At 40.0% G+C, this 24,482-nt stretch overlaps 2 long non-coding RNA genes across 2 annotated transcripts; one reads left to right on the plus strand and one right to left on the minus strand.

Moving 5' to 3' along the window:
• The first annotated feature begins 15,813 nt into the window (after positions 1-15,813).
• On the plus strand, positions 15,814-20,697 carry LOC139361795 (uncharacterized). Its single transcript, XR_011619435.1, has 3 exons — positions 15,814-15,929; positions 18,580-18,689; positions 20,562-20,697. It is a non-coding gene; the product is annotated as an uncharacterized lncRNA (long non-coding RNA).
• Positions 15,879-21,348, minus strand: LOC139361796 (uncharacterized). Its single transcript, XR_011619436.1, has 4 exons — positions 20,545-21,348; positions 18,908-18,976; positions 18,069-18,156; positions 15,879-16,054 (listed from the first exon to the last, which is right to left on the minus strand). It is a non-coding gene; the product is annotated as an uncharacterized lncRNA (long non-coding RNA).
• Positions 21,349-24,482: the final 3,134 nt, after the last annotated feature.

Raw genomic sequence — 24,482 nt, forward strand, 5'->3', positions numbered from 1 at the left:
TTTGAAGGCAGTCCTGACAGGATTTGCTGATGAGATGAATGAGAGTGGCTAGTATAGTGCATTATTGGCATAAGAATAAGTAAATATTAATCAAATGAAACAATCAGTCAGATCCATTTTGCTTGTTTTTTTTTTTCCAGAGAAATTTGCAATTTAGAGAAGTAAAGGTACTACTTCTTTTCCTAACAATGATAACATTTTGAATTTACATAGTAGTCCCTTCCGTGGTGGTTTTGTTGTTGGTTTGTTTGTTCATTTGTCTTTGTTTGCTTGTTGAGGCAAGGTCTTACTCTGTCACTCAGGCTGGGATGCAGTGGCACAATCACAGCTCACTGCAGCCTCAACCTTCCAGGCTCAAGCCATCCTCCCACCTTGACCTCCCAAAATGCTGGTATTATAGGCATGAGCTATCACACTTGGCCCGATGGTGTTTTTGATGATCTTTTGATACGTCAACATGTCTAGGCTACAGTCTCCAGTTATTCTGTTAAGCAGTAATCTAAGTGTTGCTGTGAAGGTATCTTGCAGATGTGATTAAAGCCCATAATAAATTGACTTTAAATAAGGGAGATTATCCTAGGTAATTTGGGTAGGCCTGACTCTATTAGTTTTTGGTTTGCTTTTGGTTTGTTGGTTTGTTTTGAGACAAAGTCTAGCTCTCTCACCCAGGCTGAAGTGCAATGGCATAATCTCCGCTCACTGCAACCTCTGCCTGCCAGGTTCAAGCAATTCTCATGCCTTAGCCTCATGAGTATCTGGGACTACAGGCACATGCCACCAAGCCCAGCTAATTTTTGTGTGTGTGTGTGTGGTTTTTTTTTGTTTTGTTTTGTTTTGTTTTGTTTTGTTTTGTTTTTTTTTTTTTGTAGAGACAGGGTTTTGCCATGTTGGATAGGCTGGTCTCTAACTCCTGACCTCAGGTGATCCATCTGCCTCGGCCTCCCAAAGTACTGGGATTACAGGCATGAACCACTGCGCCTAGCCATGACTATTAGTTGAAAGGCCTCAAGGGCAGAGCTGAGCATCTTCCCTGATGAAGAAGGTATTCTGCCTGTGGACAGCAGCTTCAACACATACCTGAGGGTTCTCAGCCTGTTCTTCCTAATGTCTGGCCCTATAGATTTCAGACTTGCTGAGCCAGCCTTCCCAATCACATAAGCCAATTCTTTTTGAAATAAATCTCTTAATGTAATATCCTACTGGTTCTATTCCTCTGTTTGAACCCTGGCTGATGCAGAACCGAGTTAAATTCTTCCAGTTTAAGCTACCAAAAGGAAACAAGTTATTAGTCACCTGTTAGAGCTCTAATTCTTGTGGTCTACTCCTTTGTTTAGACATATATGAAACATACAGTTGGACAGAAAATTTAGCCCTACCCATACAAATAGGATGATTGGTAATATGTTTATTCAATAACAGAGTCACCATAGGATTAGAATACATTTTTAAAAACTAGCAATTAGTTAGTCTGGTTGTGTTTGCGACAGTCACCTTAATAATAGATGGCATACTTAGTATAGATTTTATGAACTATGTCTCATGGACCACTTGCCTCCCTCCTCCCACAATGTAGGCTGTCTGGGGAATATTGGTCAGGAAGTAGAGGAGGAGACCTATGCAGGTACAATGGCCACAGGATTCAGTAGAGAGAGCATTGATTGGGAGAAAGAAAACTTGGGTTCTTCCCCTTGTTTCTGTTTTAGTTACGTTCTCTTAGTCACAAAGAACAATGTCTCATTCAGGTTATCTGAAGAAGAAGGAAGTTTGTTATAACAACCGAGACATTGATTGGAGCTGGAAGTGGAACTAGAAAGAGGGCAGCTTCAGGGAGCCTCCGCTTCATACCTGCTACCTTATCGTGGACTACACGAATCTCTTTCTCACTTGGCCTCCACTTCTTTGCCCATCCACTTCAACCTCCTCTCCAAGCCACCTGCATTTGTTGAACCTGAGTTTAAACTAACCTCTGCTTTCATTGCTTAGGCTCAACCTCATGCATGGTTGACTACATAGTCTCTTTCAACTCCTCTTCCACTGCTAACTCGGCCATTTTCACATTTCCTAAATCAAATTGTCAAGAAAAGGAAGAGAGAAAATCTGATTGTTCCAACTACAAAAAGAGTGGTTGTTAAAGGTTAATTGCGAAAGGTCATAACATAGGTTATTGGCCATCCACAAAGGCTGTGGTTGAAGTAGAGGAAGGAGGACAGCTAAAATGTGACACCCATAGTCAAAAGCTACTGTTATCTAACCTTTCTGTGCATCAGCACCTTGACATGCCTGCCTCTCTTCGTTCTGCAACATTTTAAGGGAACTTTTCTGATCTCCAGCCTATCTTTCCCTCTATCCTTGTAGCTACTTCTTTTCCCACCTACTCTTATGTATCAATATTCCAAGGGTTACATCCTGGTTTTTATTCTCTTTTAGAAACTCCTGGGAAGAACTCTGTAATCAAAAGAAGTCACTGGACTAGGTAAAGCTGAGGAGGATGGATGAGGATACTCCAAGTAGTCACCATGTTCAGAAGCCTGGAAGCAGGGAGAGTTTTCCTTTTACCTTAGGAGAAATCTGTTTAGAAAACAAACTCTGAGACAGATATTTGCATGCAGTTCATTTACTAGGAAGTTCCAGAACAACACCTATAAAGGAATGAGAGAAGCAGGACTGGGTAAAGAGAGAAATTGACGGATTTATGAGGTCTCTGGAGCTCAGACCTATGCAAGGTCTGGAGCTGGGATACTCCTTCAGATTTGTTCACATCAAAACAAGAAGGCTTGACCTGTGTAGTCCTGCATCAACAAGTCATTGGATTGCACTATACCTGGAAATAGGTGTAGACTTGGACAAGTTAGGTTCCTTTAACCAAGGATAATTTCCAATGACTACATTAGCTATAGACTGCCAGCAGCCAACAGTTTGGTAGCTGGGGGATGAATGCATTAGTTCTGAAGAGGAAATCCGAGTAGTATACCAGAGCATCCAATCAAATATAGGCCAATCATTGCATCCCTTGGATTCACATGATTCACACAGTAAGTTTATTCCATCTGGGAAGAGCTCCTTCAAGTTTCTGGTTGGTCTCTTTTTCTGGGAAACTTTACAAAAGAAAGATGAGTAGCATGAACTATATAGCTTTTGCCAATATAGCTGGTTCTACAGCTGAAACTGAAACTCATTTTCTTCGTCCTCTACAACCTATTCCAGATTGTTTTCACCCGAATTTAGCACTTCTGGTGGTCTAGATGGCTTACCTGGTGGGGTTACCCAGACAGTCATCCCTGAGTGCCTAGGCTTCTGGTAACCACACCATACTGTGGCTGCTATACTTGTCCATTTCTTGAAAAAATCAGGAAAATATCAAGAGATGATCCAGTAGATAACCTGACAACCAAACTTATGCTTTCCAGATCCCACTGTGTACCCCATTAGGAGGATGGCCTCTACCAATTACCTCCACCAATATTGTTTTCTTTTATTGCTTACTGGACCCTTGACATGAAGAAACTTAAATGACCCTATAGTAGCCATAGCTTAAAGTTTAATGGTACTCTTACTGGGTCCCCTGCTAAAACAATTTCCACTTTAGAATCCAGAACCTAGTTTAGAATCCACAGAACCAAAACATGCATTGTTGAGGAAACATTTCTCAACTTAGTCATTCACTGGGAGTGATAAGTAGAGACATCCTGGACCCATTGGAGAATAGAACTGTAAAAGGGTCTTTGATTTAGGGCATATATTATATCCTGAAAGATAATGCCCTATCTGTGCAAGGTATCATCTGCAAGCCAGTATTTAAGTTGCTCCTTCAAAACTCAATTCCATCATCTTTCAGACCTGCAACTTCAAAGTGGTGCAGAATGTAACAGACCCAATAGATACATGGTTATGTGTACACTGCTACAACATTGTTGTTTGGTCTGAGGCTATGTTACACCATATATGGTGTGGGTAGATATTCCGTAATATTTCTGTAAACCTTCCGATGTTGCTAGCTGAGGCCTTGTGGTAGGAAAAGGAAACTCATACCACAATATGTGACTTTTCCAGTCGAGATTAATCACTACCTTTTCCAGGATAGAAAGTTTCCAGTGCAATCAACTTGCCACTGAGTGGCTGGTTGGTTTCCCTGAGGGTTTTTGCTGCATCAGAGACTCAGTAATGCTCTCTTTTGCTAGCAAGTTGGGGAATCAGCAGCTAGATGGAGTTGGAGAACAATACCTAAATCAGCCTTGGTTAATGAGGATGAGTGCCACTGAGCCCATCCCTCAGCAATGATGAGTTTCTTCATGCATCCATCAGGCCAGCATTGTGGTAGCCAATGAAATGCTGATGACATCAACTGGCTGAGTCACATTGTCTACATGGCTGTTTAATGCCTCATTCTTGGTGAATGTTTCCTAGTGGGCAATGCCATGAGATGCAAAGATATTCAAACTTCCAATCTACAGCCACAGGCAGAGGCATATGCCTCTTTCCAAGATCTTTTTATCTATGATCTTTCCATCTCTCTTCTTCCAAGCCCCCATCCAATCAGCCAAAAAAGAGGTCACTTCCTGTAAGTTCCTATTTATTCTTACCTCCAGCCATAAAAATGGCTGTGACCATCTGACCTTCTAAACATTGAGAGGGGTACTCCTCATTACTGTCTCTCAGGGACACCATCAGAAGGTTTACAGAAATATTATAGAACATCTACTCGCACCAAAAGTGGAACTGTAGAGTAGCAGCAGTGCTTTCTCAGCTTGGACCCCCATAGACAGCCAACCCATTCATGAACCAGACGTAACTTTTTCTTCCTTTGTCAGTCAGTCAAAAGGGACCTCTATGTGGCTATAGGGAAAGGCAACAGTATAACAGTGAGCTTAGGGGAAGGTGACAGTATAACAGGGGTGAGCTTAGGGAAAGGTGACAGTTTAACAGGTGTAAACTTAGGGAAAGGTGATAGCATAACAGTGGTAGGTTATCTGGAGGTCCATGCCCTCTGAAACTTACTTGTATCTTTTGGCTCTGCCGATTCCCAATTCCAGATATATCACTTCAATCTTACAGTGGATTGCTATTGGTTTAGCTCAACCTTATGATTTGATGGAGGTTGGAAATACCTAAGTTAGGACAGGCAGTTCTGGCTACATGGTCAATTATTATCATAATGGTGATCACCTAGTTAAATGTTACTACCTGACCTCTGTTATTCTGGCATCCTCTTTATTGCTATCAGGATTCCCAGTTTTTTTTGTTTTGTTTTGTTTTGTTTTGTTTTTTTTGAGACAGAGTCTCGCTCTCTCACCCAGGCTGGAGTGCAGTGGCGCAATCTCAGCTCACTGCAAGCTCCATCTCCTAGGTTCACGCCATTCTTCTGCCTCAGCCTCCCAAGTAGCTGCGACTACAGGCACCTGCCACCACGCCTGTCTAATTTTTTTGTATTTTTAGTAGAGACAGGGTTTCACCGTGTTGACCAGGATGGTCTCGATCTCCTGACCTTGTGATCTGCCTGCCTCAGCCTCCCAAAGTGCTGGGATTACAGGCGTGAGCCACCGCACCCGGCCCAGTTCTATAAAAGCATCTTCTACTGTCAGCTCTGGTCTACAGAGGATGGCCACCACTGAGTTTCTCACATATGCTGGTTCCCCTCTCAGCAGTACACTCTATTTTTTTTTCCTGAGACAGAGTCTCACTCTGTTACCCAGGCTGGAGTGCAGTGGTGCAATTATGGCTCACTGTAGTCTTGAACCCTTAGGCTCAAGTGATCCTCCTGCCTCAACCTCCCAACTAGCTAGGACTATAGGCATGCACCACTATACCTGGCTAATTTTTATGTTTTTGGTTTTTACGTTTGTTTGTTTTTTGTTTTGTTTTGTTTTGTTTTGTTTGTAGAGATGGGGTCTCCTTATGTTTCTAAGGCTGGTCTTAAACTCCTGGCCTCAAGTGATCCTCCTACCTCAGCCTCCAAAGCACTAGATTACAGGTGTGAACGACTGTGCGTGGCCTCGTCTGTACATTCTTTATCACTCTGGTAAATGGAGTACCATGTGGACCCTTAAGTGAAATGTGGTTAGCAGATGGGTTTACTGTTTTACATAGTAGAGCTACTCTAGCATAACCATTCCCCTGAACATTTGGATCCTTTCTTTTTCTGTGGGCTATGGACGTTCTGACAGTTTTAGTTGTGTGTAGTAAGTATGAGTCATATCTTTTTCCAAGCTTCTAAGAGTCACTCCAACAGCCTGTTAGCACTGTCCACTGGATCCTTGACAAGGTATTAAAATGCTCTGTCAATAGAGAGTTATCAAATAAATTTATTCTCCTTTATCGAAATTTATGTTGTAACCCCACCCCGCCTTGATCTAGGACCTCAGGATCAATATATATTCTTATATATTCTCTCCCAGTTTCTGCTGATACATGTTGGCTAGGTCCTGCAGCTTTAGGATGTAGCTCCTTTCCTCCCCTAGGAGACAACCAAACACTTAGCCAATTATGTGGTGACTAGTTACTGGTTTGATAGCCAGGAGGAAAAGTGGAGATAGGTAGTGGGAAAAGGGAAACGTAGCATATGTTATCGTATAATATTGCAAGAAAAGGGGAAGAGATAGCTTTTAGCAAGAAAGAATAAGGTACTCCTGTGAGTTCAGAGGAAACTAAGGATTCAAGATTTTCAAGTGCACAAACCCAGTTGACCCCATCCCAAGTCTCAGAGCTTCACTCCTTTCCAATTAAGGTCCTGACCTTGATGAAGCAGATTTGTCAGGGTTGACATATCCTTCTTCTCTGGAGCTCTGCTATACTTTAAAATCTTTTCTGGGTTTGGTCCTCAGGGTTTCTATGCTCAGGCCTCTGGCTTTCATTCTTTGCTCTACATGGTAGATTAATCAATCTCAGTTCTTCATTGCTTTTCTCTAATGACATGACAGCACTCAGCCAAAGCCATCTGAATCCACAGTCTTTATAATTACTTCTTTCCTAGAATTTTTCAAATGTCTGAGGCAGTACACCCATCAGTACATTCCCTTTCAGCATTCCATCTCAGTTTGCTACTGATGAAAGATTTAACATTTGCTACAGCATTCCATGAGCTATCAAAATTCACCTACCACCAGTAATGAGGTCCTCACCGTCAGCCAGCCAAAGAGTAATATAGCTCCAAAATCTCATTTTAGAGTCACTGCCTAGCACCACTCTGGTACCAACTGTTTTAGGTCAGACTTCTCAGGAAACAGACTGTGGGGTATATATTTGAATGTATATTTATGGAGAGGGCTCTTGGAAAGAAAACCACTTGTCAGAGAGTGAAGGGAGCATGATAAGGTGGAGGAAGAAGTTAAAACAGCAGTGGAGTTCCAACAGAGGACTCAGCCACTTCTATGGGAGAAGCTCTTGACCTGTAGTAGCCTCAGAGTAGTCCCTCTTGGAAGAAAAATGACTGGGCCTTATACCCCTGCACCAATCAGTCATGTAATACAGGCTGCTCCCATGGGTTGAGGGTGTAACTTTGTGCCTGGTACCTCCTTCCAGTGGAGGGCAATTCTCCCAGAAATTCTCAGCTATAAGTGGGCAACAACCACCAGTCCTGGCAGCTGTGGAAATGTATGCCTCGATCTCAAAGGATGGATATATGCGGGGTACTATGAGATCTATTACTGTATATGTTTTTGCTCAGCTGCCAGTAGTTCAGCAGAGCCCAAGTGTAGAGTGTGAAAAGGAGAGAGGTACAGGATAAGACCAGATGGGTAAGGCGAGATCAGGAAGGGGTTTTGCTTACAATGGCAACCTCCAAAGGGTGGTAATACCCAATAAGAACTTCAACATACAAATATGGAGTTAAAGAGAAGCACTTGATACGGAATTACCTTAGGCCTAAGACATAAAGTTGAGAGTCATTACGGAAAGCCAAGTCACCTGAGTTTGAATTCCAGCTCCACCCATACCAGAGACGGGACCATGCCAAACTACTTTGAGTTCTTTGAACCTCAGTTTCTTCATCTGTAAAGCCCTGTAAAGGGCTGTTATGAGGAACAAATGAGATGATTCATACAATGCACTTAAATACAGCATGGCACATTGTAAGCATCCAATAAATGTTATGTATTATTATCACTGGTATAAAAATGGGGATTGAACAGCAAATGAAAGAATTATGGAGAATTTGTAAGAGAAAAAGGAAAAGGATGGCAGGGTGTCATTAGCAATATGTCAGGGAATAAGAGTGGACTAGAGATCTGGAAAAATGAATGGAAAATGAAAAACAACAACAAAACAACAACAACAAAAAAACTAGAGACAAGACTTCTTCCCAGTCTCCTGATCCCTTTTTATCCTTTTCCTGAATGCATCCACCTCGATGTCTAAGAGGCACCTGAACCTCATTCATCAAAAATCTGAATTCATTGCCTTTCCCCAGAAATGTATTACTTCCCTGGTATTCTCATGCTTGGTGAATGAACACACCACTACCCTCCTGGCACTCAGGCCAGCTCCAAACATACATTTAGTGCTTTCCCTAGAACCTAAGAATTATCTTATAAGTTATTTTTTTCTCTCTTGATTAACCACCAATGCATGTTATCCCACCTCCACAATACCTTACTCTCTGTCACCTTTAACATTGGGCATTAGCTAGTTTCTTTTCCTCCGCATTTACACCTTTATCTTGTCCAATATTATATGTTTTTAAAAAACGTACAAGTTATATATGTATGCATAATTGTGTCATGCCCATGCTCAAAGCCCTTCAGTGGCTTTCCATTGAGTCTAATTTCCTTGTGACTTGCAAAGTCCTTGATGATTTGCCACACACGTCTATGAAGCTTCATTCTTGCCATCACTCCATCACCAAATGTTCCAGACACATGGAACTACTGCAGGTCCCCAAACAAGTTACAGTTCCTCAATCTTGATCTCATCTCTAGCCTTGAAGAGGCTACATTCCCTATACGTGCAACACTCTTTTTACCCTCTTATCTATTTGGCAAAATCTTACTCATCTTTTCAATGTCTGCTTCAACTTAACTTCCAAACAGACAGATAGACTTGCATTTCCCTTCTTATTACACACATAGTACATTTGTCACTTAATTTTTTCCTTTTCCAACAGCAGTTTTTAAAAAAACTGTTTGTTTTTCCTTATAACAAACGGAATAGGAGTTCATTGTAGAACATTTAGAACTTTCTGTCTAAACAATAGCCATTAGCCATTTGTGGCTACTAAGCTCTTAAAATGCAGCTACTCTGAATTGAAAATACACATCTGATTTTTTTTTTTTTTTTAATTTTACTCTAAGTTCTTGGATACATGTGCAGAACATGCAGGCTTGTTACACAGGTATACATGTCCCATGGTGGTTTGCTGCACCTATCAACCTGCCAGCTAGGTTTTAAGACCTGCATGCATTAGGTATTTGTCCTAATTCTCTCTCTCCCCTTGCCCCCCATCCCCCGACAGGCCCTGGTGCATGATGTTTCCATTCCTGTGTCCATGTGTTCTCATTGTTCAACTCCCACTTATGAGGGAGAACATGTGGTGTTTGGTTTTCTGCTCCTGTGTTAGTTTGCTGAGAATGATGACTTCCAGCTTATCCATGTTTATGGCTGCATAGTATTCCATGGTGTAGATGTGCCACATTTTCTTTATCCAATCTATCACTGATGGGCATTTGGGTTGGTTCCAAGTCTTTGCTATTGTAAATAGTGTTGCAATGAACATACGTGTGCATGTGTCTTTATAGTAGAATGATTTATAATCCTTTGGGTATATGCTCAGTATTGGGATTGCTGGGTCAAATGGTATTTCTAGTTCTAGATCCTTGAGGAATCACCACACTGTCTGCCATAATGGTTGAACTACACTCCCACCAACAGTGTAAAAGCATTCCTATTTCTCCACAGCCTTGCCAGCATCTATTGTTTCCTGACATTTTAATAGTTGCCATTCTGACTGGCGTGAAATGGTGTCTCACTTATGAGATCATAAGTGATCTCACATGATCTCAAATGATCGTAATCATTGATTATGATTCATAAGTGGTACGGTATCTGATTTCAAAGACTTATGAACAAGAGGAATGTAAACACCTCATTACTAGAGTTTATATTGACTACATGTTTAAATAATATTTTTTGATATCCTGGGTTAAATAAAATATAAAAATTAATGTATTTTTACTTTTAAAATGTAGCTACTAGAAAATGTTAACTTATTTTACATAGCTTACATTATATTTCTATTGGGCAGTACTGATCTACAAGATTAAAATATAGGATGAATATAATTTACAATTCTACTACTTAGGAGTAATTACTATTGAGATTGTGGTATATGTATTTCCAGTAGATTTTTGGTGGTTGTTATATTGTACAGACTGTTTAATACTTTTTTACTTCATACATGATCTAGTGTCTTTCTATGTCATTACAAAATCTTGGGTAACAATAGTATGTAACTGCATGCTTTGTATTTAACCAGTGACTATAGTTTCTAAAAATGTTTCCATGCGGCCACTTATTGTACTGTATATGCTTCATTTTCTATCTTCCTGACTAGACTATGAGCCCACTGGGCAGGAATTGTCTTGTTTACTTGTATATCTGAAGCATATTCCAATAAATGTACAATAAATGAAAGAATGAATTAACAAATCAATGACTACATTGCAAGAATATCACGTAATTACAATTTGATCATATATGTTAAATACTATTATTATTATTATGAAAAGAGGCTTCCAATCCTGTGTATTGTGATTAAGACAAATTTTTATTTAAAGGATAATGTTTCCCTTAAGCATATTGCTGTACTGTGTAAGTATAGGTATCACAGTTATACCAATAATTGCCTGACAAACAGTAGAAGCTTATAGGAAAAGTAAATTGATAGGTGCCGAACAGGAAAACAATGTATATCATCTCTATTGGAGCTGAGCAATGGCATTAAATTAGGAGAAAAGTAATTTCATTGAGAGTTGAGTTCCTATGGAGAGGAACCCCACCCCCTCCCACCACCACCACCAAATAAAAAAGAGCTTGCAGCATATCTCAGGGAGAGCAAAGAGGTTTGGGTGATGAAAATAAGAGAGTTTCAATAGGAAATCAAGAGCCTGTGCCTGGAACATTTCAAGGGCAATTTACTGGTGACTCAGCACTGTGACCCCAATGATTGCTAAGATCCCAAAACAGAGTGGGTATGACATGAGTATGCATTGCTTGAATGAATAAATAAGTATACCATTAAGTGGATTTTAAGTCTCATGTGAGAGGGACCAAGTCCTCCTTGCTCAGCACAGGATCCCAGTACTTTGCACAGTTGCACAACACATTATAGGTGCTCAATATAATTGGTAAAAAAGTGAATGAATGAAGGAAACACGTGAAGATAAAGAGAGGAAGGGGTAAGAGAGAGGAAGGACATGAAAGAGAGGAAGAAAGAGAGATGGTTTTGGATTAAGCCATGATACCCTGGATTAAAGTTTGAGATATAAACCTGTAATTTAACTAGCTGTATTCTGTTTTTACCATGGCATTATCTCACTGTGGTGGAGTAACTTGCACTCTAAAAAAAGAGTTGAATGAGTGTGTGTGCAGGGTGAGCTTATCTGAGAAGGGTTGGTATAGTGGTGTAGAGGAATAATTACACAAGGTCAAACTTGTGCAGTCTGATAATCAGTCAATTTGTTCATCATACAAGGTGATTACTATGTTAGTAAATATTCTTTTCTAAAAAAGACTTCTTTTGAGCTGTTTTAGATTCACACATAAAATTGACAGGAAGATAAAGAGACATCCTGTGTGATCTCTGCCCCCATACACGCATAACCTCCCACATTATTAACATGAATATTCTTTTTTTTAAAAATCTTAATATCTTTATTTTTATTTATTTATTTATTTATTTTTATTATTATTATACTTTAGGTTCTAGGGTATATGTGCATAACGTGCAGGTTCGTTACATATGTATACTTGTGCCATGTTGCTGTGCTGCACCCATCAACTCGTCAACACCCATCAACTCGTCATTTACATCAGGTATAACTCCCAATGCAATTCCTCCCCCCTCCCCATGATAGGCCCCGGTGTGTGATGTTCCCCTTCCCGAGTCCAAGTGATCTCATTGTTCAGTTCCCACCTATGAGTGAGAACATGCGGTGTTTGGTTTTCTGTTCTTGTGATAGTTTGCTAAGAATGATGGTTTCCAGCTGCATCCATGTCCCTACAAAGGACACAAACTCATCCTTTTTTATGGCTGTATAGTATTCCATGGTGTATATGTGCCACATTTTCTTAATCCAGTCTGTCACTGATGGACATTTGGGTTGATTCCAAGTCTTTGCTATTGTGAATAGTGCCACAATAAACATACGTGTGCATGTGTCTTTATAGCAGCATGATTTATAATCCTTTGGGTATATACCCAGTAATGGGATGGCTGGGTCATATGGTACATCTAGTTCTAGATCCTTGAGGAATCGCCATACTGTTTTCCATAATGGTTGAACTAGTTTACAATCCCACCAACAGTGTAAAAGTGTTCCTATTTCTCCACATCCTCTCCAGCACCTGTTGTTTCCTGACTTTTTAATGATCGCCATTCTAACTGGTGTGAGATGATATCTCATTGTGGTTTTGATTTGCATTTCTCTGATGACCAGTGATGATGAGCATTTTTTCATGTGTCTGTTGGCTGTATGAATGTCTTCTTTTGAGAAATGTCTGTTCATATCCTTTGCCCACTTTTCAATGGGGTTGTTTGTTTTTTTCTTGTAAATTTGTTTGAGTTCTTTGTAGGTTCTGGATATTAGCCCTTTGTCAGATGAGTAGATTGCAAAAATTTTCTCCCATTCTGTAGGTTGCCTGTTCACTCTGATGGTAGTTTCTTTTGCTGTGCAGAAGCTCTTTAGTTTAATTAGATCCCATTTGTCAATTTTGGCTTTTGCTGCCGTTGCTTTTGGTGTTTTAGACATGAAGTCTTTGCCCATGCCTATGTCCTGAATGGTACTACCTAGGTTTTCCTCTAGGGTTTTTATGGTATTAGGTCTAACATTTAAGTCTCTAATCCATCTTGAATTAATTTTCGTATAAGGAGTAAGGAAAGGATCCAGTTTCAGCTTTCTACTTATGGCTAGCCAATTTTCCCAGCACCATTTATTAAACAGGGAATCCTTTCCCCATTTCTTGTTTCTCTCAGGTTTGTCAAAGATCAGATGGCTGTAGATGTGTGGTATTATTTCTGAGGACTCGGTTCTGTTCCATTGGTCTATATCTCTGTTTTGGTACCAGTACCATGCTGTTTTGGTTACTGTAGCCTTGTAGTATAGTTTGAAGTCAGGTAGTGTGATGCCTCCAGCTTTGTTCTTTTGACTTAGGATTGTCTTGGAGATGCGGGCTCTTTTTTGGTTCCATATGAACTTTAAAGCAGTTTTTTTCCAATTCTGTGAAGAAACTCATTGGTAGCTTGATGGGGATGGCATTGAATCTATAAATAACCTTGGGCAGTATGGCCATTTTCACGATATTGATTCTTCCTATCCATGAGCATGGTATGTCTTCCATTTGTTTGTGTCCTCTTTTATTTCACTGAGCAGTGGTTTGTAGTTCTCCTTGAAGAGGTCCTTTACATCCCTTGTAAGTTGGATTCCTAGGTATTTCATTCTCTTTGAAGCAATTGTGAAAGGAAGTTCATTCATGATTTGGCTCTGTTTGTCTGTTACTGGTGTATAAGAATGCTTGTGATTTTTGCACATTAATTTTGTATCCTGAGACTTTGCTGAAGTTGCTTATCAGCTTAAGGAGATTTTGGGCTGAGACAAGGGGGTTTTCTAAATATACAATCATGTCATCTGCAAAGAGGGACAATTTGGCTTCTTCTTTTCCTAACTGAATACCCTTATTTGCCATTTTATTTGACATCAGTTAGGCTCACAGTTTCCTAACTATGTGGTGAGGTTCTCTGGGGGCACACTCATAAACTCATATCAGCACTGAGAGACATTTTATCTTTTCAATGATATCATTGCTTTGCAAAGCTAGGTGATGAAAAGCAAGGCCATGTAAAAACCAATGTGGAATAGGACATGAGGGTATTCATGTCCAATATGAATGCCAGGATTGCAAAGCTGTGCAGTAGAATCACACATCCCATTGGTAAGTAATTGTGTTTACTTAAGAAATAAATTTTTAAAAACTTTTTTTCAATTTGTGTGTATTAATTTTTAAGCAGCCATGAAGTTGCTAGGACATAAAGACTTTTTAAGTTGTTTTGGTCCAATTAGTTAACAAACAAATTTTTATTGGCAAGGGGCATCATGAAAACCATTCTAATATTGGCAAGGGATATCATGAAAAACATAGTAAGACACAAGAGAGTTTGGGAACTCTGGGTTAAGTTCTTTCTCTGGTAACAGATTCAAAGGAGAGCTCTCCAACAAAAATGATATGGAAGCAATTTGAAAAAAATTTAAGAGAGACATACTTTGATTATTAAGCTATCTGTTAAAAAAATGCGAAAGAAAAAGAGGAACTGTTTGATTGGGCACAGTGGTTCATGCCTGTAATCCCAGCACTTTGGAAGGCCAAGGCGGGTGGATCACTTGAAGCCGGGAGTTCAAGACCAGTCTGGCCAACATGGTGAAACCCCATCTCTACTAAAAATACATAAAATTAGCTGGGTGTGGTGGCGCATGCCTGTAATTCCAGCTACTTGCGAGGCTGAGGCACGAGAATCACTTGAATCCAGGAGGCAGAGGTTGCAGTGAGCTGAGATCGCACCACTGTACTGCACTGCAGCCTGAGCAACAAGAGCGAGACTCTGTCTTCAAAAAAAAAAAAAAAAAAAGGAATTTTTATGCTACTCCATCACATGCATTCCCATCTTGGCATCCATCTTCTCCTTTCTTATAATTTTTCACTCCATATTTTATGTATTTTGGTGCCTGTATTGTTATTCTTGTGGATAGAGTTTTGCTTTATTCACCTGAGTATTCACTTGGCATTCAGTACTTAGGTCATGCTCACGGAATGGGAAAAGACCAAGGAATAACTTAATCATGGTCTCTACCCTATGAGACAGACATTTATACCAGAAATCATGGCCAATTGTCTTTCATCTATTGTGAGGACAAACCAAGAAAACATGGGATTGCTTGAAGAACTTGGTTGGGATAAAACAATGTCCTCATTGCCCGAACAGTGTGCTTGAGAAGATTTTGTTTTGGACAGTTTCAGCAGTCACCACCCCCTTCTGGTGGTGAAAAGACCAGGTGCCCATTCTAAGGTCTCTGAAAAATCCTACACCTTTACATGGCATGCCAAACAATTCCAAGATTGTTATCCAGCCAACTAAAGGATTGGTCCAGACTGACAACATGAATATCCCTATTTATCTTTTAAATATGCCCATGAAATATGTGTGTGTGTGTGTCTGGGTGTGAGCTTTTATGACATCACTATTTGTCTTTTATGGCTGGAAAATGGAAGGCTGCACTGTGAACTCCTCAACTGAAGTTCCACAGCAGGATAAGCCAGGGCATACAATTCAGATCCTTACACTGCTCATGCCACGGGGCTCTGTAGTCACCAAACTGATTACCTACTGGGAAAAGAAAAGCCCGCTGATGTATAATGATAATCCTGCAACAGACGAAAGTAACTTCAGGGTCTCTTTCTGAGACCGTTGCTCAGGGGTCAGGCCCCAGGTGTTGAGAAGAGCAGGCATTAAAAGGTTTATTGAGAAGAATATGTCAGGGATGCATTACCAGGTGACAGCATGATGAGGTGGAAGACAGGACTACACCTGCCTCTGAGGTCAGCCTCAGGGTGAAGGAGGCAATATGTTTGACTCTGTGGTTGGGGTGGAGAACTCTCGGTCACTTCTCTTTGGAGTGAAGAGATGACAGCGAATCAGCTTCCAGTCTAAGGCAGCAGCCTTCCTTTCCCAGGTCTGATCAGTTCCTTAAGTTTCCTTTATTCTTGTAGCCTCTTTTTATACAAATGTTATTTCAGAAGAAAGGGTGGAGAAGCTGCACTGAAATTTCCAGCTTTGTTAGCCACATGCAAAATGAAGCTACATGTAGAACACAAATGAGAATTAGTGGACATCCCGCTAGTGCTGTGGGAGGAAGGAATACACTCACCAAAAATAGGAGGATTGGCTGCAGGGGGAAGGGGAGAAGCAGGGAAGGAGGAGAGGTGTGACTGGCAGCAACTATCAAACAGAAAGATTTATCTGTTTGCTGGGAAGGGGGAAGGAGGTAAGGTAAACCAGAGCTTGCTAAATATAAATGTTAGCTGCAAACTTGAACTATAGAGTAGTGAAAATAGTCCCTAATAAAATTTGGTAAATGCTGTAAGTCAGGGTTTTCTTCCCTCCCCAAGATCCAAGTGTTAAACATTTAGGAGCATACCACTGATAAGAAACCTTTGGAGAGTTTATTGATTTGTAGGCCTATCTAAGATTCTATCAAAGATTCTAATCTAATAGGTCTGAAGTGAGATCTAGGACTACACATTTTCAACTGACTCCCTATGTGATACTCTCCCTGTGTGAGTGGTACCAGGATTGTACTTTGAGAAACACCATTCGACATGGTCAGTGCTCATCCTAACTTTAATCTAGCACCCAGGGGCATCTTCAGGGCAAATATTAGGCTGATGCAAAAGTGATTGTGGTTTTTACCATTACTTTCAATGCCAAAACCACAATCACTTTTGTACCAATTTAATAAGTAGCTGTTTGTTTGTGGATCCAAATAAGAAACTGAGATAATAACAGTATTATCAGTATAGACACTCCTGTTCCCTTGAGAGTTTCTTCTAACCTAGGAATCTACGGAAGACAGCAAAAGAGTTATTTAAAAAGTGTTGCACATTGTAGAATTAAGTATATATAGCTTACTGCCTGTTAGGTATAAATGTCAGTTACAAATAATACATCAAATTCAACTACTATATGGTTTATGTGCTTACTACTCATATCCCACTCATTAAGAATACTTGAATCCTTAAAGAGAGGTGGTTGGAGCAGTATCCTCTGAAGGTTCTAGTAAAAAATCTCTTTTAATCTTATGATATTTCTTTGTATGAAGTCTTATCTCTGACCTTGTTATTGACGTCTGAAGCCAAGTGCTATACGAAGTATAAACTAAGGAGCCAGACTGACATGGTATTGAATTCTGCCTTCATGGCTTAATAATCATTAAGGATTTTAGGAAATTAATTTCCTAAAATTAGGAAAGCTACATACTGTCTTTTGGCCTTCGTTTTTCTTAAGATGGTAACATTTTTAAAGAAATGATCTAAGGATAATAATTAATATTAAGTTATTGGCCCAGGCTATAAGCACTCAATAAATGCGGGTTATTATTCTGCTACCTAGTACCAGAGCTGATAGACTTTTTGCAGGCCACTTACTGTCTAGACACAATTTCTCAAAATCGAGTCCCTGATGTACACAATATCTGCCTCAATCATTCAAAGTGAAGTAATCCTTTCTATTGCACTTGCTATATCTATTTCTGTTTCTCATGCCTATTGTACAAATCCAAGCAATATGGAAATTTCAAGAGGTACGACTCACACACCCAACCCCAACCCACCCCAACCAATGGATGCCTATTTCACGCTGTGGTGAGAGGGTTTTAAGCGGAAAATAATATCTTAGGAGCCAACTGGTTCCTGGAAGAGTTATACTTATTATTATAAAGCCTTTCTTTCTCTGATTGGCCCTATCTATAGATCCCTGTTCTGCTAAGCACCTGTCTGCTTTAGGTTCTGAATTCACCCTAACTGAAAATTATCTATCTCAATGTCTTAATAAGTATCAAGGGATTATACTCCCTTTTTCCATAGCCAGACATATTTATACTTATTTTAACAGAACTGTATTGAACATCTATTAGGTATAAAGAGAGCTTGCTAAATATAAATGTTAGCTGCAAGCTTGATAGCTTGTCTCCATCCACTGATAGAGACAGACGTGAAGAGTGCTAGCATAAAGGAATAAACCAAATTTCAAGACAGAGAGAATCAGACTGAGTGTGGACTGAGAATGAAGTTGTTGACCTAAAGCCAGCCCTTACCTGGATTATTGCAAAAACTACCCAAGTGGTCTCCCGGCTTTGCTATTATTCTCTAGAGTCCATTTTCCACTCCTCAGCCAGAGTTATCCTTTTAAAATGTAAGTTAGATTATGTCAGTTCTGTCAAAAGCACTCTGAGAGCTTTCCATCTTATTCAGAGAAACATCCAAAGTCTTTGTGATGACCTAAAAAACTCCTTACCTTGCTGATTTCCTCTCCTACTAGCCTCCCCTTCACTCACTGTGCTCTTGGTCTTTTGGATTTGTTACTGAGGTTCCTCAAACGAAGCACTATGATTTGAATGCATGTGTTTCTCCAAAATTAATGTGCTGGAACTTAAACCCTGATATGATAGTATTAAGAGGTGGGGTCTTTAGCAGCTGATTAAGTCATGAGGGCTCTGCCCTCATGAATGAGATTAGTGCCCTTATATGAGGGCCAGAGAGGATTAGCTAGGCCCCTTTGCCCTTCTGTCCATCCTGCCATGTAAGACACAACTGTCTTTCCCTCAGGAGGATGCAGCAACAAGGCACCATCTTAGGAGCAGAGACCAGACCCTCACCAGACACTGAACTTGCCAAAACCTTGATCTCGGACCTCCCAGACTCCAGCACTGCAAGAAGTAATTTTCTATTATTTGTAATTTATACAGTTTATGATATTTTCTTATAGCAGCATGAATGAACTGAGACACACAATAATAGTGCCTCTTCTTTAGGGTCTTAGCAATTGCTGGTCTCTGTCTGAGATGCTCTCCATCAGATATCCACATAGCTTGCTCCCTCACTTCCTTCAGTGCTCCAATTAGAAATCACTCATTCAAGGGTCTTCCATACTCACCAATCACTCTCTATCCCTCATCCTCCTTTGTTATTTTCTTCTCTGTACTTATATCATGGAACATGCAATCTAATAAAGGAAGACATTTAATAAAATGAAATAATCAAACAAATAAACAATATATAAGGTGACAATAAGGGGCTTTTTCAAGTTTGTTGAAACTTGAAAGTTTGTTCATTCCTAGTGCATAGGAGCATGCCCAAATCATAATAGTACTCTATAATTAATAAAGAAATAAAGGAATGATAACTCCTCCACCCCACTCTATTGTCCTTCCACCCATAGCACAGCTGAGACCAAGTCTTGTAACTTTTAACAAGACTTGACTGAAGACCTGGGGATAATGAAGAGACTATAAACTTGCTACCGCAGTGTCTTAACGCCAGACACTCACACTGAACCTCAGGGTCCCTTCTGCCTACGTCCTGGGTAATCTTTATGTTACATGGCCCAACTGACCACAGCGCAGGTATTTCCATCTTTCAAGCTCATGGCCAACTCCCTAGACTCAGAAATAGGGGAAAATTAGTTAATCATCCAATTCCAAGATTTCCTCTCTAAATCCATCTCTAGATTAGCTTTACCCCAAGATAACTGAAAGAGTGCATATCCATTTCTCTCAGGGAAACATCTTCTTCTAAGTCTAGGGATAGAGTCCAACTTCATATTCCCCAAAAGAAAAAAAAAATGCCTCAATAATCTGATAACATGTTTCTCGTCTGGATCATTTAGTATTAGATAAAATAATGCTAAGGCACTAATGCTATAATCCAGGGTTTATATGCCAATCACAATCCTATTCTTTCACAGTGTTTCCTTAGGGAGTGTGGAAGAAGTGATGGATAATTCAGGCCACATATCCCTCTAGTCCTCCTGTTCTAAGCAACTGCTGAAGGACAGACACATGCAATTCCATGAGAACATGTGATAATGCATAGACATAGGGAAGTTTAAGGAAAATTTCTGAAATTATCTGGAGGAGTGACTTCTACTAAAAGATGTCCTCAGTTTACATTACTGTACAGAAATCTTATCATTTCAGATCTTCCCTTATTACACAAAATATTCACATTGACATAAACCAGAAATGCATGCTAAACGGCTCTTCTTGAAACAGAGGATAGTCTACTTCAAAGTTATACCCTGGAAGACAGAACTGCTGGTAACTTTTTTTAATGTGAGGTTTTATTTTTTTAACCTTCAAAAATACTACAATTTAGTCTATACCCTATTACAGGTGTAATACCAAATCCTAGCCCTAGACCACTTTTCTCACTTTCCAGAAGTACGTGGAATTGCCACACCCTTGAACTCATTCTTGAATCAATTACCATGGTCAGAGGGAAGTTGCTCTGCTAATAAGCTGAGTCCTAGGTGCTCCACATCTAGAGCCCACGGCTGGGCACCCTCTAAACTAAGATTGGGAACAATGAGGTGACCATTGCCCAGAAAGTTAAAGTGACTTTTTTCTCATTGATTCATCATAACTCACTGAGCACTTACCATTTTCCTGGTGCTCTTGTAGGTGCTGAAAATACCATAGTAAACAACATGTACACAATCCCTTTCATTGTAACAAAAAAGCCCAGATTTAAAAGCCACATAATTAATTTATGACTCTATTTTGAGTAATATACCTGTCTTCTGGAAATAGGGGATGTACCCAGGTTGACTCCTTTTCATACCACAGAAGAGAAGAACCACTCAGCAAAACTGCCAGTTCTCTTCATTTGTAAGTTTTGCATGATGTGACTCTTCTGCTTCAAAAAGCTACAATCACCCAGAATAATCATAACTATCCCCCTGAACTCAGAGGATGTCAGCTGCTGAAACTGTTTGTCTACGTCCCATATCCAAGCATATGCATGCATCAAAAGGAGATTGAGGGCAGAAGCATGGACGACGGGGTCATAGTTTCCCCCAGACACCAGAAAAACTCAGCTCATGCCCTTCTGACAGAAGAGTATTGACTGCATTTTAATATAGTGCTCTCTGCAGATACTTCATTTTCAGGCTACAGTAGACAAATAAAGCATCAGAAGAAAGAATGCTGACGGAGTTTTGGGGTTGATTAAAAGTAAGAGAAAGGTAGCTAATAAACATTTCCCTTCCAAGGCAATATAAAAACACCCACATTAAAGAGAAGTCACTTGCTTGAGAAAACATAAAGTCAAAATGAAGTAGGAATAACTGATTTTTAGTAAGGCAAGAACTAACATTCCGCTTTTACCCCCACCCCATGCTCTCTAATTTCAACTATAATTTAATAGCCTCTTTCATGCCCATAAGTCTGCCCTTCAAATACCATCCAATACTTTCATTTTATCTTCCTTTCGTATTCTCATTCTCTCCCTTCTCCTTTTCTCTTCTTCTCTTTCATCTTTTCTCCCCTTCTGGTTCTCTTTCTTTCATTCTCTTGCTTCCTCTTTTTTCTCTCCATTTAGCTTTAGGCTGTATCCTAGCAACAACCATTTCAATTAAAAGAGGATGGGAAGGGCCACCAGTGTTGCCAAGGTTACCAGTATTTCCTGCTGCCACTAAAGGAAGTAACCTGTGAGTTGATCACAATGCAATCACATGCTATGAGAGACACTATCCTTAGCTACTTTTCTGCTCAGCATCAGGAGGTAATGAGCCTTTCACATCAAAAAGTTTGACTGAACTGTCTCATGGTGTCATAGAGTTATCATTAAGTGAGAAACAACTCTGTAGCCCAGATGCTTATAGAAAAATTAAGGGAAATATAAAATGGCAATCATGACAATAATTGGATGTTGACATCATTTCATTGGGCAGTGATTCTATTCATTTTGATATACTGTCAGATTTCCAATAACAATAGATAAACAGCCATGTGGTTGACCAGCACAACCCATACATACTATCATAATGACTCAGTATCAGATACATTTGCCCTTTAAAAATACAACAGCCATAGAAATTTGTACTGTTAAAGCAAACTAAATATGGCCTGAGAAGGGCTCCATACTTCTATATTTGAGTCCTTGTGGATGAACTACCACCTAACTTAATAGTCCGACAAGATTGAAAACCTAACTTAGAAATATGCCCCTGTAACAATAGCTGAGTCTTGGCCAATCCCAGCAGCTTTACTTGAACCACTTAGACACTACCAAGTGTTCAAATTGTGTTCAAATAAGGCAAATGCCAAGCTGTAACCGATCCAGTTGTTTCTGTAGCTCACTTCTGATTTCTGTACGTCACTTCCCTTTTTTTGTCTATGAATTTCTTCAGACCGCAAGGCATCCCTGGAGTCTCTCCGAATCTGCTGTGATTATGGGAGCTGCCCAATCCACAAAGCGTTCATTGCTCAGTTCGACTCCTTTAAGTTTAATTTGGCTGAAGTTTTTCTTTTAACAGTACCTATATGCCTTCATCACTTAGGTGGATGCCTAATTTAAAAGGTGAAAATATTTTATAAAGTTTCTCTACATTATTCTCATCACCATACAAAATTAAAACTTCATTTGGCAAGATCTTTTTTGTTCACCATAAAAATACAGCCATTAGTGTTCAGGATTAATTCAAAGACTGCCTGACTGCAGGCTTGGAGCACACACATGGGGCTCAGAGGGCCTATGGCCAGCCTTCATGCATGGCCCTAGTTCTGCACTCATTCCCCAGACCAGTCAGGTTCAAAAGTTTACAGTTTTCCTAATATCCTAGAACCTGACATTGGCATAATACCTTAAAAACCCCCCATATCTCCTTATTTCGTTCCCACAATGGTTCTGTAAGAATGTATTTTCCACATTTTATAGGTGATCAAACTGAAACTCAGGGAATTTGAGTGACTTAGGTGGGACAGGACCTGGCTCCAGGCCTTCTGACTCCCAGTAATCCCTAGTTCATTGCACAGCACCTTCCTTTCACCAGGCACTGATGCAGTGGTACTCACCCATGGCTTCTTCCCCTTCCCTGTTTCCCCTACGTCTTTACAAGTTTCTCCTGGGGACATTTTCTAAATAAACCACTTGCCCATGAGTCCTTCTCTCAGTTTGCTTCTGAAGAACCTGACTTAAGAAGGGATACAGCCTCAGGGTGCCCTTTCTTCCTCGCCCCAGCTTTCACTATTTCCTCCCCTTAACCCTTCTTGCCTGGGATTGGTAACAATTCCCACTGTTGCTCTTTTCCCATTGTGTTACTAGTCTTGACGGTTCCCTTTATCCCACTCACACTTACTTTGTAAGTAGTTCTTTAATTAAAGTCTCATGAGATACTTTAGTTGGTTTTTATTGCATGTAGATATCATGACTGAGAAGGCCCTCTAAATGGCATCCCCAATTTCACTCTTGCTTCCCATCAATCCGTTCGTCATAAGGTAGCAGGAGTGATATTTTTAAAATCTTAATTAGGTAACCTCACTCCCTACCTAAAATCCGTCAGTGAATTCCCATCATGCACAGATAATGTCCACGTTCTCTACCATGAGATAGGTCTTTCATGCTACAGCTGGTATTTCAGTCTCAATTCTGACGACTTCCTTTCTGATATATTGCAGCAGTACCAAACTACATTTAATTCCCAACACAGACCAGACTACATCTCACCGCTGTGCTTTAGCTCAACTCATGCTGCTGCCAAAGTGTGGTGCGTACCGTGCTCCTCCAAATGTCACTCACTGGTTCCTCCAGTGCAAGCGAGTGTCATCTCTCCGGGAAGCTTGTGAGCTCCTAGAGGATGGGAATTCCTCATTTCTTAATTGCTATACTTTCAGTTTCAGCAGACACAGAATATAAAAGTTGTTGAATGAATGGCCTTTCAAGGAGTGGAAATAGCAACTACTGTGCTGAAGCACCTTGACATATCCTTATTATTGAAGACATATTTGAAAAATGAACCCATAATGTTAACAACTGACATTTACTTGTGCCAACTCTTTACCAGACACTTGATACTTAATATATGTTATTATTTAATGTTCAGAACAAAAACAAGGTATTATACTGTTTTTAAAAGAGGGGAAAATAAGGCTCTAAAAAATAAGAAATATTCCCGGGTTACACAGTTAATAAGGAGTGGATTTCAGATTTGAATTCTGTCATGTCTGTCTTCATTCCAAGGACCGTGCTCTCTCCTTTATGGGGAAGCTGCTGTGTCATAACGGAAAACAGCATTTCTGATCTCATATGGGAAAAGCCCTCACTCAACTTCGATTTCCAGGCTCCTGGTTTCATATATCCACGTTTATATTACATTCACAAAAATTTAGCTACATAATCAATACTTTATGTGTGTACCCATTCCTATCTTTTTTACAGGAGGAGGCATTTTGTTCTGGGGCACCTCATCTGAAAAGATGTTAAAACTAGAGAGAGCCAGGTATTTACACAGGAAAAATAAGTCCTTAATATATACTATATATAATAAAATACTCATGGAACATTACTTCCCTGCAAGAGCTACTATTGCAGCCTGGATTCCTGTGAATGTGCTCCATCAGTTCTCTTTAGACTCAGCAAGACCCTGATCACATGCTGATCACACACACAGAGCCAGATTCACACAATTAAAGCTGTGATTTGCTTTTGCTAGCATCAGAACTTGGTAAGTC

Source organism: Macaca nemestrina, chromosome 2 (assembly GCF_043159975.1).
Source record: "Macaca nemestrina isolate mMacNem1 chromosome 2, mMacNem.hap1, whole genome shotgun sequence".
In the NCBI taxonomy this organism is placed as follows: domain Eukaryota; kingdom Metazoa; phylum Chordata; class Mammalia; order Primates; family Cercopithecidae; genus Macaca; species Macaca nemestrina.